This window comes from Amblyraja radiata, chromosome 22 (assembly GCF_010909765.2).
Source record: "Amblyraja radiata isolate CabotCenter1 chromosome 22, sAmbRad1.1.pri, whole genome shotgun sequence".
Taxonomy (NCBI): Eukaryota; Metazoa; Chordata; class Chondrichthyes; order Rajiformes; family Rajidae; genus Amblyraja; species Amblyraja radiata.
Genome location: NC_045977.1, coordinates 11,997,711 through 12,009,553, shown reverse-complemented (window position 1 = coordinate 12,009,553; position 11,843 = coordinate 11,997,711). Strand labels below are relative to the sequence as shown.

Here is an 11,843-nt window from a genome sequence, read left to right as displayed (position 1 = left end):
CTCCTCTTCCTTTCTGTCTATCCTTCCTGAACATTGAATACCCCTGCATGTTTAGCTCCCAGCCTTGGTCGCCATGTCTCCATAATCCCAACTATATCATATCCATTAACTACTAACTGCGCATTCAATTCATCCACCTTATTACGAATGCTCCTCGCATTAAGGCACAAAGCTTTCAGGTTAGTTTTTCTTTTCTCCCTTCTACCTTTTGCTTCTGTCCTCCTTTTATGTCCCTCTGTCTCCTTGCATTGGTTCCCATCCCCCTGCCCTATTAGTTTAAACGTGACCTTTCCTACACTCTCTTTCCCGTTAACTGCACAGATATGCGTCCACGTTGTTGACCTCACCCCCCCCCCCACTGTTTAGTTTAAACCCACCCATGTAGCACCAGCAAACCTGCCTTCCAGAAAGTCAATCCCACTCCAATTAAGGTGCAACCGATCCCTTTTGTACAGGTCACCCCTTCCCCAGAAGAGATCCCAGTGGTCTATAAATCTAAACCCCTGCCTCCTACACCAACTCCTCAGCCACACATTCAGATCTCCTATCTCCCTGTTCCTACCTTCACTAGCACGAGGTACTGGAAGCAACCCAGAGATAACCACCCTAGAGGTCATGCTTTTCAGTCTCCTGCCTAGTTCTCTATACTCACATTGCAGAACCCCCTTCCTCTTCTTACCCATGTCATTTTTGCTTACATGCACAACTACTTCCAGCTGCTCAACTTCCCTCTGGAGGATGTTCTGAAGTCTGTCTGAGATGTCTTGGACCCTGGCACCAGGGAGGCATCACACCATCCTAGCGTCTCGCCTGTTGCCACAGAAGGAATGGGTGACATTTTGGGTGGAGTCGAGGCCCTTCTTCAGACTGAGAGTCAGGGGAGAGGGAAACTGGAGATATGAAAGGCTAAGGTGTGAAAACAATAGATCAAAGAGGACGCTGATCAAGAAAGACGTAGAATTCGATCGTTGTCAACTGAGGGGAAGGTGTAAACTGTATTTGTCACCACAAGATGTTAAATTTATTGGCATAAAATGCATGTAGCAACCTGAACATAACTTGAGTGGGGATGGATAAACACATAGACACATGGATAAAACTGGATTTGAACAATTTGCGGATTTCCTTCAGCGGCTTTGGAAGTAGGGGATTTCATTTCTAATATAAGGTTATCGAAACATATACAGGCCAATAAAAGTAGAACAATGACTAAGAGGCGTTTACAGCGAGTTGGGAAAGCCCGGCCCACTTATCAACAATGTATACAGCCAGTATCAAGGCGTTTGCAAGCACGGGTTAGCGCTGGCATGAACCTTGGATGTTGCAACGAAAAAAAGTAAGACTGGTTTTGGAATGACTATAATGGGCTGCTTGTTTTACAATTACTCATCTCCAATTTAATTGCATCTGAATCTGAAAAGTACAGAATAAACGGACTTCTGAAAATGTGTATTTTAAGCAAGTGAAGTATTGAACAGCGATAACGTGAGTAAACTGGGGGCAGAGGGGTGTTAATGGTAGTCCAAAAAGAGGCACGTCTGTGCAGGTGAGTTGCTTGGAAATAAAGACGTTGAAGGAAACAAACCACCTTATTGAGTGACAAATCGCGACCAGTGTAACCTGTCTGGGATGCGGACACCGGCGTTCCAAGTGTTTTAAATGTCGTGGCCTCTTCTAGTTGCTAATCACGGCGTTTAGTATCTAAGATAGACACAGGTTGATGGAGTAACTCAGCGGGCAGGCAGCATCTCTGGAGCAAAGGAATAGGTGACTTTCGGGTCGAGAGCTTTATTCAGACCCAGTGCTATCGTTATAGCGCTGACTACACTGGTTAAAGATTACGAGCTTGACGCGGCAAAGAGAATGAGCTTGATCCATTCTTTCTGGACCAACAATGGTGGATCGCGTTTATGTAGGGAATGGGCAAGATTCAGTTCCATACCCTTTCCCGAGATTGTGGCAAATAAATGGCGTGTTAAATCAATGTATGGGGGGGGGGGGGGGGGGGGGGGCATGGGTAAGACAGACAACGTTAGCGTTTATTACCCATTTGTAATTGTTTTTGAAGTCCACTTCAGCCTTCCACCTTAAGGTAGTTTTACACTGAAGCGGGGTTTGGGTCCCATGGCATTGAAGGAACACCAATATATTTCCAACTCAGAATGCAGTGTGTAGAAAGGAACTGCAGATGCTGGTTTAAAGATAGACACAAAAAGCTGGAGTAACTCAGCGGAACAGGCAGCATCTCGGGACCCCGAAACATCACCCATTCCTTCTCTCCAGAGATGCTGCCTGTCCCGCTGAGTTATTCCAACTTTTTGTGTCTATCTTCAGAATGCTACTGTATGTGTCTTGAAAGTTGCAACTTTTATATCATACCTAATGTTGGTCCACCCACGATAGTTGGTTATTTAGTATGGTCATCTGTTGTGTTCCTTGTGACTAGCTGCTGGCTTGAGTTGCCCAAATGTTGGGTGATTAAAGTTCCAAAAGACAAACTTCATAGAGGTGGACACAAAAATGCTGGAGTAACTCAGCGGGCCAGGCTGCATCTCCGCAGAGAAGGAATGGGTGATGTTTTGGGTCGAGACCCTTCTTCAGACTGAACTTCAGACTGAACTTCTTAGAGATGTATAGATTAATGAGGGGAATAGATAGGGTGAATGAACAGAGTATGTTGCCTGGGGTAGGGGAATCGAGAACGGAAGGGCATAAGGTTAAGGTGACAAGGGAAAGATTTAATAGGAACCTGAGGGGCAATTTGATCACACAGGGTGGTGGGTATATGGAACAAGTTGCTAGATGAAGTAATTGAGACATGTACTAAAACAACACCTTAAAAAACATTTGTACAGGTATGAATAGGAAAGGTTTAGAGGGATAGGGGGCAGATAGAGGGAAATGGGACAAGGTTGGTTGGGGCATCTTGTTCGGTATGGACGAGTTGGGCTAAAGATGCTGTTTCTGTGTGGTTGATAGAAAGCTGCTGGATGGGTGCTAGTTGGTTCTGTAAACTGGTCATGCATAAAGTACCTTGTGGATGGTCTTTCCAATCGATAGTGAAAAGGGGAGATATCGGGACAGAGGGATATTTGCAGGTGTGATGTTATATATACAGGCAAGATTACCAAATAAAATAGATGGCCTAACAATTCTTGACCCCGGCTCTTTATACTTGCAATTAGAAAATAACATTTAATTATACAAACTAATTTCCGAAAAATAATCAATTTTAAAAGTCAATATTCCTTGCTCATATTGTTGTTCTTGCCATACCTATTATGCACTTCTCAAATTCACTATTTCATCAAACCCTCTGTTGAATAAAACAGTGGACTGAATTATTTGTGATTTTTTTCACCTTGGTAACCCATTAATGAATACAGAATACTTATTCACGTATTTGGGAGACTCACTCCTGAATCACGTGTTGCACATTCCATGGTGACAATCATACTTTACTTTACTAGTGATCCCTTTCCAAAACAGGAAAGGGATCACTAGTAAAGTAAAGTATGATTGTGACTTCTTATAGAAATATTGCATGAATATGGAAGACTGTCCATTTTCATTTATCAGTTTGCGCAACTGTTCACTGCGGGGCACTGGCAACAATAGACTCTTCACGTTCACGAGATCAAGATCTTGCTGCCGCTGCTAACAGATAGGATTCCTGCCTATGTATGCTAGAGGGAGGAACCCTCATTCACGTAGGAATTTTCCCCTGTAGAGACATTGAGTCACTAACAACAGCTTTGAATGCACCTTCCTGGATCAATTGTTAGCAGCAGTTAGGAAAGAGTGGTCCTGAGAAAGAAGTCGGAGGGAGAGAGTTGCAGAAGAAAATAAAGAGGAATAAAAATAAAAATGAAAGGATGAGGACTTAAATAGTTGGGAATAAAGATGAGCAAGATATGGGGAAAAGAGTTGAGGAATATGTTTCAGAAGAGAATGGGAGAACAGGATTTTTGTTTGGAGGTTAGGCATCTAATGGGCGAAAAGGAGAGTGAAAGCATCCTATCGGGATGAACCACAACTTGGTTTGGAAACTACTCTGCTTAAGTTAGCAAATAAATTGCAGAGAATTGTGAATGTAGCCCAGTCCATCACACAAACAACCCTATCACTTGTTTGAATTGAGGATCAAAAAAGAAGAGTACATATAAGCTGATGAACTAAATGTTGAAAGTGTCTCAGAATGAAAGGCTGCATTAATACTGGATCTGTCTGAACCCTAGGCAAGAAGTGAGGCTAAGTGTGAGAAAGTGATGACATAACGATTGAGGAAGTGATATTTTGTTAAACATTGATTTCATTTGGCTCTCCATTTTTCTTAAATCTAAATGTATCATTACAGAGTTTGCCTCAATGAAGTCCTTGGAAAGAAAATGTTTCAAGTTTTTCAAGGCTCTAAACCCTCAGCTCAACCCTTAGAATTTAGAATGGGGCGACACAGTGACATAACAGTAGAGTTGTTGCCAGAGATTCCAGTTCTATCCTGACTACAGGGGCTGTCTGTGTGGAGTTTGTACGCTCTCCCGGTGACCACGTGGGTTTTCTCCAGGTGCTCCGCTTCCCTCCCACATTCCAAAGATGTGCTGATTTCTAGGTAAAAATTGTAAATTGTCCCTAGTGTGTAGGATAGTATGGGTGATCGCTGTTTGGCGTGGACTCGGTGGGCCGAAGGGCCTGTTTCTGCTTTGTATCTCTGAAGTCGAAAGTCCAAAGAGTTTAATGTAAATTGTATCATCAAGGTTGTGCCTTCAATATTTGCAATTTCCTCCTGAGACTTTCATTTATCCATCTTTTCCACTCCCGGAAACTGCCATTACGAATAGCAAAAGATTGTGGCAGGCTAGTGACACTCATCGTTTGACAATAAGTAAATAGGTACACATGAATAGAGACATTCATAGAGAGAAAAACATATATAATGGTGGACCATACTGAAGGGCACAATAAAAATGCCTTGCCTAGTGCTCACATTGGGCATTCAATTTTAAAGCTGTTCTTAAAACTCAGGTAGCTTTGGGTTCAGTTCCATCTTGATTTCTCTTTGTCTCATAAAAAGCACAGTGTTTGTTAAATGTTGGAATATTTTCACTTCTCACAAAGAAAGTAACATGCACTAATGCACTAAAATGTGTCAAATATTCTTAGGATTTAAACAGCCATACAGTTTACCCATTTCCATAACAGCTCATGAGAACTGTTGATGTGTGTATGGTATAGGGAGGAAGATGTACAAGTGGGGAGAAAAATATAATCATGGAAAGTTTGAAGTATTATGAAAGAAATTTTACAATTTTGCACCAAATAACAGAAAAAATGTTGGATAAGCAAAAAATTGCACAAAAATAAGAAAAAAATCTGATCAAATCCTATACATCATATTTCATATTGAAACCCTTTCCTCTTTTTTTTGACGTGTTAGCAACTATTGTTTCAAAATAGAGAAGCTTTGGTCTAGCGTGTATGATTAGTAACTGGAAAACAAAATTACTCTGAAACAGAACAGGATACAGAAGATGATGTCTGAACCCTATGGAACAAAATTTCTTTAATGCTCCCGCCTTATGTTAAAAACTTCACAAATGGGTGAAACCATGTACACCCTCCTTTGGATTCCTTCTTCATAGCTCGGATATAGTCAGCATTCCATAGGACTAACTCACCAAACTATATAAACATTGCCATCTCATTTTCCGCATTTTAATTTAGTTTAGAGATACAGCGTGGGAACAGGCCTTTTGGCCCACAGCACTGACCAACGATTACCTGCATACTAGTTCTATCCTACATACTAGGGACAATTTGTCGAGGCCAATTCACCTACAAATCTGCACCTCTTTGGATGGTGGAAGGAAACCGGAGCACCATGAGAAAACCCACAGGGAGAACATACAGACTCAGTTTTGACAGCACCCGTAGTCAGGATGGAATCCTGGTCTCTGGCACTGTTAAGACCCTGTCCCACTTTCGCGATCTAATTGGCGACCTCTGCCGAGTTTGCCCTTGACTCATACTCACAGCATGGTCGCCACGAGGTCGTGGGAGGTCTTTGTAACTCTTCCTCATGCTCGTGAGTGGTCGCCGCGTACTCGTGGCCTCAAGTAGGCGTTTTTTCCAGCCTGATAAAAAATGTCCACAAGTTAAAAAAAAAGGTCGGCATGGAAAAAATGGATACTTTGTACTCGTAGGTAGGTCATAGGCAGGTCGTAGTAGGTCGTGATGGTAGTCGTAGGTAGTCGTAGGTCGGTAACGGGCCAGAGGAAAAACAATGCAAACATGACATCATTTTATCATGTGATCATTTCCACTCGTAGCTAGTCATAGTTGGTCTTAGGTGTGGAAGACTGAGGTCGAGGGGGGTCGTAGGAGGTTGTCGATATAGTCGTAGGAGGTCGTAGACATAGTCGTAGTAGGTCGTAGACATAGTCATAGGAGGTATGATCGTAGGAGGTCTTTTACTTCGGCGAGTCAACACGACCTTGACATTTTCCAACTTGTCTTCTAGGGTCTACTAAACCCATGGATTAGGTCATCCAAATGGGACAGGCCCTCTAGGCAGTATGTCTACCGCTGTGCCACAGTGCTGCCACTGTGTTCTACAATTATAAGGTGTACATTTATTTGATGTTTTGTAGATTGCACAATATTTGGTATTTTATCATTTTAATGTCTAATAAATCTATTCCCCAGTACGCCTGACTGATTAGTCTTTGTAAATCTATTTAGAACTTTGCTGTGATATTACTCATATCGACAAAATCTTAAATTAGAAGGCCTGGATCATATCTAACTGAGGATTACTTCTTTCCAGTATTGGATTACATTAATCAAGACAGTTTGCATTATGTTCCTATCTTCAGCTGCTGATTTAGGTTGTTTCCTATCTACTCGAAAAGCAATCAGGAACATGTGTAAAATGTTTTCTATCAGCCTACTAAAATTTGTCCTGTATATTGTTCATTTAATCATACTACATCCTAATCTAAGCATTTCATTCTCCTTGGTGGTGTCTTAGTGATACTGAATGCACTTAGACCGTAGAACAGTACAGCACAGGAACAGGCCCTTTGTCCTACAATGTGTATACCTGACATGATGCAATGATCCATATACCTCATATACCTCAGTTTTATGTGTATCCATCTAAAAGCCTCTTAAACGTCACTGTTGTATAGCCTCCATCACCCTCGGTGTGAAAAATAACTTTCCCTGCACATCTCCTTTAAACTCCCCCCCCCCCTCACCTAAAATGTACAACCCCCTCGGTCTTTGACATTTCCACACTGGGAGCAACGGTCTGACTGTCTATCGTATCAATGCCTTTCATATTTTATATACTTCTATCAGCTCTCCCCTCAACCTCTAGTGTTTCAGAGAAAACAATCCAAGTTTGTTCCCACCTCTCCTTTCAGCTAACACCCTCTGTATACCAGACAGCAGCAACATTGCTGGAGTTACAGACCATGAGTTCACTCTGGGCAAGTATGAGGTGTTACACTTTGGGAGGTTGAATGTAAGGAGAAAGTATACAGTTAATGGCAAGACCCTTAACAGCATTGGTGTATAGAGGGATCTTGGTGTGCCTTGGGGTTATGGGGAGAAGGCAGAAGAATGGGGTTAAGAGGGAAAGAAGATAGATTAGCAATGATTGAATGGCAGAGTAGACTTGATGTGTTGAATGGCCAAATTCTGCTCCTATCACTGAAGAACTCCCTGAAAGTGGCAACACAACATAAAGAATAAATATGTTATATTGCCTTCATCGATATGGTGATTGAGTATAAGTCGTATTATGTGCTGTTCTGATTGTCCCACTACAGGAAAAATTAGGTTTCAGAAAGGATGTAGAAAAGGTTTATCAGGATGCAGCCTGGATTAAAGAATGTTAGCTTTAATGAAGAAGGGTCTCAACCCAAAACCTCACCCATTCATTCGCTCCAGTGATGCTGCCTGTCCCATTGAGTTACTCCGGCATTTTGTGTGTATCCTAGCTATAAAGAGAGGTTTCTCTGGAGTGTCAGAGGTTGAGGAGAGACCTGATGGGAATATATATAATTAAGTGGGATAGATAGCATGGAAATGTCAAAGAATGGAGGGCATATTTTTCAGGTCAGAGGGGCAAGGTTTAAAGGAGTTGTGCGGGGTAATCTATTTTACACAGAGAATGGTGGATGCTGGAATGTGCTGCAAGGGGTGGTGGTGGTGGTGGTAGCAGGTATGATAGTGGTGTTTAAGAGGCTTTTAGATAGGAACATGGAGGGACATGAATCATGTGAGGCAGAGGACATTGGTTAGCGTCATCATGTTTGGCATGGATATTGTGGGCCAAAGTTCCTGTTCCTACATTCAACGTTTCTCTTCTCTTTGTTGTACAGCAAATGTCCGATCCAATTATTTTTTCAGGTGCCTCATTCACACAGTTTTTAGCTGGTTTGCAAACATTGATGTTTACTTCTCAAAACTCCTCTTGTATTGCCCCAATTTCCACCTAGGTCCCTCTGCTTCAGTTGCTCCAGTTTTTGTCTCAATGAGTCTAGTTCCTGTTATTTGAAACAGTACTCCCACCACTGTTTAATTATGCTTCTTCTCTTCCCTTTAACCTGATGTTGTGAGAAATACTCCATTTTGCAAATTGTTATGTTCATTAATAATAATAATAATAATAAATTTTATTTTTATAGCGCTTTTCTAAGACTCAAAGTCGCTTTACAATAGTAACAGACAATAGCAAACGGAGAAGCGGCGAACAAACAGCGCCAGCGTCCTCTCCGTGCAGCACATAAAGAAAGAATACAGACATAACAATAATAGACATTTAATCGGAATAACATATAATCGGAATAAAACAAATAATAAAGACATCACAGAGACACAAATTAAAAACAGCATTACCACTAACAGCCTCTCATTTCATTCTGTGAACATGATGCAGTATAATGTGGATAAATGTGGATAAATGTGAGGTTATCCACTTTGGTTTTTGGTTCTTGGTTTCTTGGTCCTCCAAAATATTCCAAATGGAATTTAAACTGGAGGTGGTGAAGGGAGGGCTTAAGCCAGAAAGGGTTATTGGGAAGAACGAGCTACTTTAAATTTAGTTGCATCTGGTTGGGTAACTATAGTTGGGTGGAGATTATTCCATGCTTTAATTGTGCGGGGGAAAGACGAATTGCTGTACACATCTGTCTTTGTAGCTGGGATCACAAATTGGATCGAATGCCCTCGTCTGCTCCTAATTGGTTTGGGTTTGGTGTAGGTCTTGTAGTCTATGTCGAGCTGACCATTTAACATTTTGTAAAAATAGGTCAAACGGTGAGCTTCACGTTTGTCTTGGAGAGGGTTCTACCCCAGAGAATTCAGAAGTTTGGTGACAATCGCTTCTCTCTCATAGGTGTTAGTAACAAATCGAGCTGCCTGTCTTTGGACACGTTCGATGGAAGAAATGTTTTTATTTGTGTATGGGTCCCATGCTACAACTGCGTAGTCCAAATGAGGTCTAACGAGGGTGAAGTATAGCTTCTCCTTGACAGAAGTTGAACAATGATGATAGTTGCGCCTCAGAAAGTTTAGGACACCTGTTGCTTTCACCGTTGCATGATGAGTCTGACCATTCCAATGCAGATCATTCTGCTATTTGATGCCAAGATTCTTGGTTTGTTTGGATTCTTCAAGGGTGGCACCAAGTATATTGTAAGATGTTTCGCCTGGATTCCTCTTTCTGGTGACACGCATAGTTTCACATTTGGAAGGGTTGAAGGGTGGCAAGAACAGGAAAGTAGACTATTATCTGAATGGTGGCCGATCAGGAAAATGGGAGATGCAACGAGACCTGGGTGTCATGGTACACCAGTCATTGAAAGTAGGCATGCAGGTGCAGCAGGCAGTGAAGAATGCCAATGGTATGTTAGCATTCATAGCAAAAGGATTTGAGTATAGGAGCAGGGAGGTTCTACTGCAGTTGTACAGGGCCTTGGTGAGACCACACCTGGAGTATTGTGCACAGTTTTGGTCTCCTCATCTGAGGAAAGACATTCTTGCCATCGTGGGAGTACAGAGAAGGTTCACCAGACTGATTCCTGGGATGGCAGGACTTTCATATGAAGAAAGACTGGATAGACTCGGCTTGTACTCGCTAGAATTTAGAAGATTGAGGGGGGATCTTACAGAAACTTACAAAATTCTTAAGGGGTTGGACAGGCTAGATGCAGGAAGATTGTTCCTGATGTTGGGGAAGTCCAGAACAAGGGGTCACAGTTTAAGGATAAAGGGGAAGTCTTTTAGGACCGAGATGAGAAAAACATTTTTCACACAGAGAGTGGTGAATCTGTGGAATTCTCTGCCACAGAAGGTAGTTGAGGCCAGTTCATTGGCTATATTTAAGAGGGAGTTAGATGTGGCCCTTGTGGCTAAAGGGATCAGGGTTTATGGAGAAAGGCAGGTACAGGGTACTGAGTTGGATGATCAGCCATGATCATATTGAATGGCGGTGCAGGCTCGAAGGGCCGAATGGCCTACTCCTGCACCTATTTTCTATGTTTCTATGTTTCCTCTATCAATAGGTGTGCCAGAACCTCCACTGTCACTACTCGGCAATTCACCCATCACTACACAATGACCTCAACAGGACCATATCACATGCAAAGCATATAGGGTTTAGTTATTGTATTGTGTTCCCTCCTCTCTCCAAGATGCCCCTTGATTAGGTCTGTATTTGTTGTTGTTCTATGATACACAAACCAAAAACAACTTAATCATGACACCGGAAGCAAATTAACTTGTTGTCCATCCGGGAATGTGACTCAAAAGAATAAAACAGCAGACACTAGAAATCTGAAATAAAATGGAAATATTCCTCAGGTTGGACAGCATCGATGGGAGGGAAATAGAATTAAGGCTTCAGTTCATTGACCTTTTATGAGAACTAAGAAAAAAATTAGTCCACAATATGTCTCCCCTTGACAGTGGAGCAAGCAAATGCTGGTTGAATGTGTGTTTTGTAGAACAATTCTGTTCATTCTGTAAGGGTGAAGCAGCTTCCTGCCCCTCTAATACTCTATCCTACTCACACCTTTCCATCTCTGGCTCTACTGCATGGAGGGTGCTGGTAGATATTTTCTGGAGCAAGAGGAAATACTGGGCCCCCTGCTGCAATTCTGAGCCTCCTGTATGATGAGGGTGGTCTGTCACTGGTGTGCACCCACATTCAGGTGGTGACTTTGGTGTGCTTCCAATACCCAGGTGCAACCTGCATAGGCTTGTTAAACAAGCCTCCTCCCACATGGCATGCACTGGTGATGTAGTGCTTCCATCTGGAATGCTGCCTTTCGACATGCCACTTGTCTCCCGAAGGCAACCTTCAGCTATGCTGCTCTGCAAGCAGTGACGGAAATCGCGATCAAAATATGGAGGGGACCGGGGGACGGGGGGACACAATTTCTTGGCGGCCACGGGCGCATGCGCACACTCACACACACACACACGAGGCTTCGAAGGTTTCTGCCGTGAGCCCTGTGAACGGTAATTACAGCTCAATCCAGTGCTAAATGCAGCTCAACTCTGCCTGTCTCGCCGGGTTAACCTACAGCCCTGCCTGGACTGACGGAATACCCGTCTGGAGCCGTGGAGCTAGCGCTGCTTCTCCGCACTGGCTGTAAACCTGGGCCATGTTCCCCTTAAGTCCAGGCAGGGCTGTAGGTTAACCTGGTGGGAGAGGCAGAGTTGAGCTGGGTTTAGCGCTGCTTCTCTGCGCTGGCTGTGGGCCTGGGGGCACCCGGCGTCTCTGGCCACCCTCGGGCGTGGGGGGGGGGCACTCGGGTGGGGGCGGGGATAGT

At 43.1% G+C, this 11,843-nt stretch overlaps 1 protein-coding gene across 2 annotated transcripts in view; it reads left to right on the top strand.

The window, feature by feature from the left end:
• The first annotated feature begins 1,275 nt into the window (after positions 1 to 1,275).
• The window catches only part of ciita (class II major histocompatibility complex transactivator), a 97,078-nt gene continuing 86,510 nt past the window's right edge, over positions 1,276 to 11,843 (top strand). The window contains exon 1 of one of the 2 annotated variants that reach the window (XM_033040417.1): positions 1,276 to 1,336. The gene's annotated coding sequence lies outside the window, so the exon portion shown is untranslated. The other variant, XM_033040418.1, reaches the window with a different exon arrangement.